General features: G+C 45.0%; 1 long non-coding RNA gene across 1 annotated transcript; it reads left to right on the top strand.

The window, feature by feature from the left end:
* The first annotated feature begins 3266 nt into the window (after window positions 1-3266).
* On the top strand, window positions 3267-5168 carry LOC125138573. Its single transcript, XR_007137803.1, has 3 exons — window positions 3267-3599; window positions 4701-4857; window positions 4931-5168. It is a non-coding gene; the product is annotated as an uncharacterized LOC125138573 (long non-coding RNA).
* The last annotated feature ends 3643 nt before the right edge of the window (window positions 5169-8811 follow it).

The following is an 8811-nucleotide window of genomic DNA, read 5'->3' as shown; positions in this document are numbered from 1 at the left end:
CTCAAGGTGTGCCGTCTCGACGTGGATATACAGCTAAACCACAAAAGATTATTAATTTGATCGAGTCAAATCTAGCTAAAATTTCCAATAATAATATTATGGGATACCAAATATAAGGTTATTAAAGACTTTTTTCCTTAATTATAAGCTTGACATGCTGGAGCTGATGGGTAACAAGATGATGATGAAGGAATTTACGCTGGGGGTGGGGCACGGTGGCTTAGTGGTTAGCATGTTCGCCTCACACCTCCAGGGTTGGGGGTTCGATTCCCACCTCCGCCTTGTGTGTGTGGAGTTTGCATGTTCTCCCCGTGCCTCGCGGGTTTCCTCTGGGTACTCCGGTTTCCTCCCCAGGTCCAAAGACATGCATGGTAGGTTGATTGGCATCTCTGGAAAATTGTCCGTAGTGTGTGAGTGAATGAGAGTGTGTGTGTGCCCTGTGATGGGTTGGCAAGAAGTTCGGATAAGCGGTAGAAAATGAATGAAGGAATGAATGAATGAATGAGTGAATTTATGCTAAACTACGTTATCCATCAGCCCCAGCATGTCACATGTCGGAATTACATGCTAATTAGGTTTTGTTGTTTTGTGTTTGCTGTTGTCGTGTTTGTCATGTTTGTCGTCTTTTTTTTCGCTTTTTGAATTAAAAAAAAAAAATACTAACAAAAAAATTTTTTTACATTCAAAATTTACCATTTTGAACTTTTTATCTATCTATCTATCTATCTATCTATCTATCTATCTATCTATCTATCTATCTATCTATCTATCTATTTATTTATTTATTTAGTAAATTTGAAACATAAACTTTTTCAGTTTATGTCCCCTATAAAAAAAACCGTTTAGATTAAAAGTTTGCGTGTTTCTTCAGCAACTACGTTTAAAAAAATCGACAAAAATAGACTGCGTATTGGCTGACGGGTGCACAAACTTTTGCACACTACTGTATAAATTTATAAGTTTGAAATTTGGCTTTGGAACTATGACTTCTGTACTTAGCGTTTAAATCATGAGCTTTCAGCGGAGTCAGTAATCTGGAACAACGAGTAAACGAACTGGTGGATTTTTAGCGCCGGACTTCCGCCACATCGAGTTCATCCGCCAGATCTTTTTTTATGGAACCTCGGTGTTGTAACTGTGCAGTTTATCTGAATTCCCACAGCAGCCGTTAGCAACCTGGCATGTTTTCCTGCTCTAACACACCCAATCCAAACCGTGAAGGACGTGACAAATTGCCCTGCGACTCAAATCATGTCTGTCGTGGAAAAAAGTGACGACTCGCACGAATTCGTCACGAAGGCCGACCGTATTTATATTAAACACTCTGCATATTTAGTACAAAATGACTTATGTCATGACTCAGGAGCGTAAATCAGATGATGACGGTGATAAATCGAAGCGTGTGAGCGCAGCACTGCCTCACTGAGGTATGCTGGGTGTTATGACGGGATATTTGAAGTTCCCGCAGAGCCTCGTTTTAAAAAAATAAACCAGAGGAGCAGGAATGTGTGTGGCTCACGTCCCGAGTGGGTTTTTAACCGTGCCTGAGGTACGAAAGCATCTGATAAGGAAGTGTGTGTACGGATCTCACCCTGCAAAGCCATTAGGAAAAGTTTGCTGCGCTAAAGCAGGAGAAACTCGGAAGTACGGCATGAAAAGGAACGAAAATAAAATGTTTCAAAAGTAGGACACAATCTCAGAGCAGGTGATTGGGAGGGAGTTAGGGTTAGGGTTATGGTTAAGGTTAAGATTAGGGTTATGGTTAGAGTTATGGTTAGGATTAGGTTTATGGTTAGGGTTGGGGTTATGGTTAGGGTTATGGTTAGGATTAGGGTTATGGTTAGGGTTAGGATTATGGTTAGGGTTGGGGTTGGAGTTAGGATTAGGGTTATGGTTAGGGTTAGGATTAGGGTTAGGGTTAGGGTTATGGTTAGGGTTAGGGTTATGGTTAGGGTTAGGGTTAGGATTATGGTTAGGATTAGGGTTATGGTTAGGGTTGGGGTTGGGGTTAGCGGTTAGGGTTGGGGTTAGTGCTGATCATGTGGACACGGCTCAGGAAAATAAACTCAAACATAAAGGAAAAGACTGAAGACAGAGTCAGGAGGATGGAGAGAGATGTGGATTTAAAACACGGACTAAACAAGACGCACCGCAAGTGGCTGATGATGGGCGTTGAAGGAAGGAGGCTGATTTATTAACACTCATGGCAATGCCGGGAAACCTTAAGAGGAGCCGAGGCCCACAAGGACGAGTCCGTCCTCCTTACAAGTGACTCAGAAATCTGTCAATGTGCAAGTGTAATGTTGTGTGTACTTTATGGTGTAGCGTTTATTTATACCACTTTTTTTATCCGTTACAACTGTTTTTATTTCAGTGGGTCACGGTGGCTTAGTGGTTAGCACGTTCGCCTCACACCTCCAGGGTCGAGGGTTCGATTCCTGCCTCCGCCTTGTGTGTGTGTGGAGTTTGCATGTTCTCCCCGTGCCTCGGGGGTTTCCTCCGGGTACTCCGGTTTCCTCCCCCGGTCCAAAGACATGCATGGTAGGTTGATTGGCATCTCTGGAAAATTGTCCGTAGTGTGTGAGTGTGTGAGTGAATGAGAGTGTGTGTGTGCCCTGCGATGGGTTGGTCTAGGGTGTATCCTGCCTCGATGCCCGATGACACAGGTTCCCCGTGACCCGAGAAGTTCGGATGAAGCGGTAGAAAATGAATGAATGAATGAATGAATTCATTCATTTCCTGATAGACAGAAGTAGATCAAAATTCTCTTCATGCACAATAATGAATAAATAAATAAATAAATAAATCAAAGCATTTTGTGTTGCGACGTAAAACTATTTCCACGACGTCGGATCGAGAGGAAACACAAACGTGTGTAAAGTCATCGAGATCAAACCAGACAGGACTTACCAGATGACTTTTCTTCTTTATTTTCGCTCTGGTTACAGAACTGTAAGATCCTCTAAGTTAAAGATTTAAAGATAAATGAAGGAAGGCATGCTGGATCGCTCAAGTCTTTCCGAGGTCCCGTATATCGCTCTGAATGTATCTGTAATTTGTCTAGAGAATGAGTGAGTGTCCTGGTGAGTTTCATGAGCTGGATGTGCTTAGAGAAGCTAGCGTGGAATTCGGTGAAAGGCGTTTCTGAGGAACTTACGGTACTCATAGCCAGAAAGACTGGATGTTAAATGGATGTGGATTTTAAACACGGACTAAACCCCATCTTTGGGGTGGAGAACATTGTTGATAAGGTGGTGTTAAGGAGTAGGGAAGGAAGAAGGATTATTTATTAACGCTTCTGTGAAAAAAAGAGGAAGGTTTGCCTTTAACCCACTTGTGAACATTTTTGAGATGATGCCAAGAAACCTTAAGAGGAACTGATGCTTTATTTAGTCACATCTACATTACAGCAAAGGGAAATTCTGACAGATTTGACTTCTGACACGGGTTGTTACGTAGTTCAGCTAACAAGGGGTTATAAGGGGTTATAAACCTACAGTATAGTACAGAGAGTAGGTTTGAAGGAGAAGAACAAAATGAGGCCTGGGTGATCCTGGGGTGTAAAAGAGAGAGGGGCAGTTATCCTGGGGTGTGAGAGGGTAAGTGATAATTACATTATGTATTTTAATGTTACTCTGTCTTTGTGTATTTTACTGTAATTGATTATGGGGTGTCCGTAGTTCCTAAGAATATGTTTTTTAGAAGAGTGTGAGTGTTTTAGTGTGTGTGTGTGTGTGTGTGTGTGTGTGTGTGTGTGGGTGAGAGAGAGAGGGAGAGAGAGCGAGCCAGAACGAGAAAGAGAGAGAATGAGAGAGTGTTTGTGTATGTGAGACAGAGAGAGTGTGTGAGAGAGTGAGAGAGTTTGACACAGAGAAAGTATGTGTGTGTGTGTGTGTGTGTGTGTGTGTGTGTGTGTGGGTGAGAAGGAGAGAGAGAGAGAGAGAGAGAGAGAGAGAGAAAGAGAGAGAGAGAGAGTGTATGCGTGTGTAAGAGAGTGAGAGAGAAAGAGAGAGAGAGGGAGAAAGAGAGTGTTGGGTGTGAGAGAGAGAGTGTGAGAGAATGAGAGAGAGAGAAAGATGGTATGACAGAGAGAACGAGAGAGTGTGTGTGAGTGAAAGAGAGAGAGAGAGAGAGAGAGAGAGAGAGAGAGAGAGAGAGAGAGAGAAGAGAAGTTGCATCTTAGTTGCAGTTTGGTAGCTCCTGGTATCCCCTGGTAGCCCCTGGTATCCCCTGGTAGCTCCTGGTATCCCCTGGTATCCCCTGGTATCCCCTGGTAGCTCCTGGTATCCCCTGGTAGCCCCTGGTATCCCCTGGTAGCTCCTGGTATCCCCTGGTAGCTCCTGGTAGCCCCTGGTATCCCCTGGTATCCCCTGGTAGCCCCTGGTAGCCCCGCCCCTTTTCTGTTACATACGCAAAGCAGCAAATGTTGAGTTCATGAAGAATCCAACATTCCATACATGTTTTTTTTCAACTGAATAAATGATCTGGTTAATGAAGTGCTCTTCTTCTTCTTCTTCTTCTTCTTCTTCTTCTTCTTCTCCTCCTCCTCCTCCTCACAATGCCAATGTCACAATGTCAGTGTCGTTGAACACACGACATTATCTTTACTACACAGTGTCTAGTGGATAAATCTATGATTCGGGACACACCTTAACTGTCACCTTTACCGTCTCTCGTAAACTTTTGTTATTTTATCGCAGCAATTTAAACTCCATGAGAACTTTCAGCAGGACATCAGGACGTGACACAGATGATTTCTGGTCCACTCTGGACTTGAGCAGATATTACGGATCAGAGACAGACTTCAAAGGGAACATTTTAAGTCATGACTCGCTGGAGCAATAACACAGATCTGTGGTAATCTCTTTCTGTCTCTTCACACCGTTTATCTTTCGAAGGCGTGATTTTCATGAAAATCTTTATTTTTCAGACAACAAGATGACAAACAGCAGACATTACAGCAGTAATAAGGAACAGCGACCGGTGAGCGCAGGAGACGTCCTGATTGAGACGAGGCACTTCATCTGCGTCCAAAAAGAGTCCACATGTGCAGGCTGAAACATTATCAAAGCTGTTTTGTTTTCCTTCTCTGTTCATCATCATCTGCTGCTCATCTGCTTCCTTTTTCTCTCTTTGGCCCCGTTCACACTGCAGGTAAAAGTGGCCCAAATCCGGGGTCAAGTGACCAGGTCAGACTTCTTCAGCAGTAGTGTGAACACTCAAATCTGGCCCAGATCTGATTTTTTTTACAAATCAGATCTGGGCCACTTCCATATGTGGTCCTGAATCAGACCCAAATCTGATTTTTTTCCCAATGTGGCCGCAGTGTGAACAGCCAAGGGGGATTTGATGCGACTTTTACGTCAATCTATATCGACATTCGTCACAGTGTGCTTAACACACACGTTACCAGTTACGTTTGTGTCACGTTTTCGCCTTCGAAAAAAAAAAAAAAAAAAAAAAAAGTTTTCGCCGGCGAAAACTTTTATTTTTTTTTATTTTTTTTGCGCCGGCGAAAAACGTGACACAAACGTAACTGGTAACGTGTGTGTGTGTTGAGTGTTATATAAAGTGGTTACGTGAACTAATAATGTTTGCATTGAATACATCACAATACTTTCTCCATGACCTCGCCAACTTTTTAGCGCAACGGCGTGCTGCGTGTGACGTCATCGTTATTGATCGTTTGCGCATGCGGGTCAGTTCGAAAACGCGAACTGTTCACACTGGTATCTGATATAGGACACATTTTAAGAGGTAATGTGAACAGCCAAACAAAAAAAAATCAGATCTGAGCAAAATATCCGAATTGAGCGTTAAGACTTGCGGTGTGAACGTGGCCATTGTGTTACTTTCTTTTTTTTTTTTTTTGGTCGCTCATCATTACCACAAGTGACCAGTAGGAGGCTCTTAGCTCATGAAACTGTGGAGGGGGAGGGGGGGGGGCTTTGGAGGACAGATTAAGGCCAAGCGACAGACAAACACACAGCCCAAGCAATGATTTGAAATAAATACATAAATAAATAAATAAATAAATAAATAACTAAATAAATAAATAAATAAATAAATAAATGAGAAAAGATGTGAATGCGTGAGCTGGAACAGGATCCGGTCAGTGAGACTCGACACGTGAGGTTTAAATAAACAAACTGGGAAACGTCGAAAAAGGTCCAAATGTCTGTCGTCAGAGGACAGGAATAAAAAACAGGACACGAAGGCCGATGAGGAGAAAGACGTGACTCATTCAGCCAGACGGACTGTTTGTTTTGAGTAAAATCCGATCGCACGGCTCAGAACGAACGTCATGTAAACGGATATAAATACGAACGATGACAAGAATGTGAGGTTTTTTTTTCCAGTTGTGTGTTTACGCTTACTGATGTTTGTCTCGCTATTTCCACGAGGACGTTCTAGTTAGTAATATTTACTACACATAAATATCTAGATACATCCTCAACCTTAACCTTAAACATTTTTCCACATGAGGACCAACACACACACACACACACACACACACACACACACACACACACACACACACACACACACACGTCACCTGACGTCCGCTCGTAAGCTATAATATCCCACGACGTTGATTTGAACAGAAAGTGTTTGCTGAACATTTTATTTTATCCACATCTGCTCTTTATGGATTGCATGAGGTGGCGCAGCTCCAGGAATATCCTACGGTCACACACACACACACACACACACACACACACACACACACACACACACACACACACACACACAGACTTCACACTTTTCACACACACACAAACACACACACACACACACACACAGACCACACTTTTCTCACACACACACACACACACAGTTTCGCCAGTTCATCACATCTGCAGGTGATCAAAGCATTTCAGACGATCCAGACACCTGCTTCTCGCCTGGGAGCATAAAACACACATTACAGTCCATTTCACAAGCCTTTCAGTCTTAAACAATAGACCCAACACACACACACACACACACACACACACACACACACACACACACACACACACACACACAGTGTTAGGATGAGAAAAAAATGCAGATGTGGATTCGATTAACATTCTCAGGGAGCGTAAAAGTCAAACAACGCAATTAATAGAGCCGTTCAAAGCAGCGGGACACCAAATAAAAAGACTTCACTCTCAGTCTGTCACTCAGTTACCCATAATGCACTGCAAGCATAGTTTTATTCCATTACTTTTTATTCTTCTTGGGAGTTCAGTTAACGAAGCAGGCCTGCGGTGCGACAAAGCGAACAACTTTCTAAAACGAGGTCTAGACGTTTCCAGGGACCACAAGTGAAGTGACTGTGGGCAGGGTGAGGAATTGTGGGCGGAGTTTGTCTACTACTAGTTCCCAGATACAGTGGTAGGGTTATTTTTTTCCCAGTGTTAAACATTTGACGTGGTTTTTTTAGTTGTAAATATTTGCTCCCGAAGCAGCCGCACCGCCGGAGGGTTGAAGTGCTGGAAGAACACAGACAGAACAGCGCCAATGTTTTTTCATTTTGTTGTAAATAAACGGTAGCATTCGTGAAGCTCAAATATGGCGTCTCTACTGTGCTACGACGTGTCCTGCTGCTTTTCCTCCAGAGTTTAGGAATAAATGATAAATTAGGGGAAGTAAGTCACTGTAGTTTACTGAGCTGGGCATTATACAGATAAAAGAATGAGTCAGTGTAGATGAATAAGTGAGTGCAGATGAATGAGTGAGTGTAGATGAATGATTAAGTGTAGATGATGGAGTGAGTGTAGATGATGGAGTGAGTGGAGATGGTGGAGTGAGTGTAGAGGATGAAATTAGTGTAGATGAATAAGTGTAGATTATGGAGTGAGTGTAGATGATGGAGTGAGTGTAGATGATGGAGTGAGTGTAGATGAATGAGTATGTGTAGATCGAGGGAATTCAGTGGGCATGGATGGAGTGACGTTAGATGCATGCGTGGCTGTCCGCTGATGCAGTGAGTGTAACTGATGGCGTGCGTGTTATATGAACTCCGTGCGTGTAAGCTGCTGAGTGTACTGATGGAGTGAGTCGTTAGATGAAGTACGTGCGTGCCGATGAATGCGTGAGTGTAGGATGCATTGGAGTGAGTTTAGCATGATGCGTGCGTGTCGTTGCCTGCGTGCGTGTCGTTTGCATGCGTGCGTGTCGCTGCCTCCGTGCGTGTCGCTCCTGCCTCCGTGTCGCTTGTGGCGTGCGTGTCGCTGCCTCCGTGCGTGTAGATGCATCCGTGCGTGCCGATGCATGCGTGAGTGTAGCTGCCTCAGTGCGTGTCGCTGCTGGCGTCAGTGTCCGCTGCCTGCGTGCGTGTCGCTGCCTCCGTGCGGTGTCGCTGCTGGCGTGCGGGTTCGCTGCTGGCGTGCGGGTAGCTGCCTGGTGCGTGGGTCGCGGCCTCCGTGAGTTGTCGTTGCATGCGTGCGTGTCGATAGCCTGCGTGCGTGTCGCTGCCGTGCGTGCGTGTCGCTGCGGCGTGCGTGTCGTTGCCTGACGTGCCGTGTCGCTGCTGGCGTGCGTGTCGATGACTGCGTGCGTGTTAGCCTGCCTGCGTGCGTGTCGCTGCCTCGTGCGTGTCGCTGACTGCGTGCGTGTCGCTGCTGCGTGCGTTTCGCTGCCTGCGTGCGTCTCGCTGCTGGCGTGCGTGTTCGCTGCTGCTTGCGTGTCGCTGCTGTCCTGCGTGTTCGCTGCCTGCGTGCGTGTCGCTGCCTGCGTGCGTGTTCGCTGCACTGAGTGCTTGTAGCTGCCCTGCGTGCGTGTCTCTGCTGGGCTGCGTGCCTCGATGCATGCGTGCGTGTCGCC

Source organism: Tachysurus fulvidraco, chromosome 14 (genome assembly GCF_022655615.1).
Source record: "Tachysurus fulvidraco isolate hzauxx_2018 chromosome 14, HZAU_PFXX_2.0, whole genome shotgun sequence".
Taxonomy (NCBI): Eukaryota; Metazoa; Chordata; class Actinopteri; order Siluriformes; family Bagridae; genus Tachysurus; species Tachysurus fulvidraco.
Note: the sequence above shows the minus strand (reverse complement) of the source record. Positions and strands in the feature narration are given on the sequence as shown.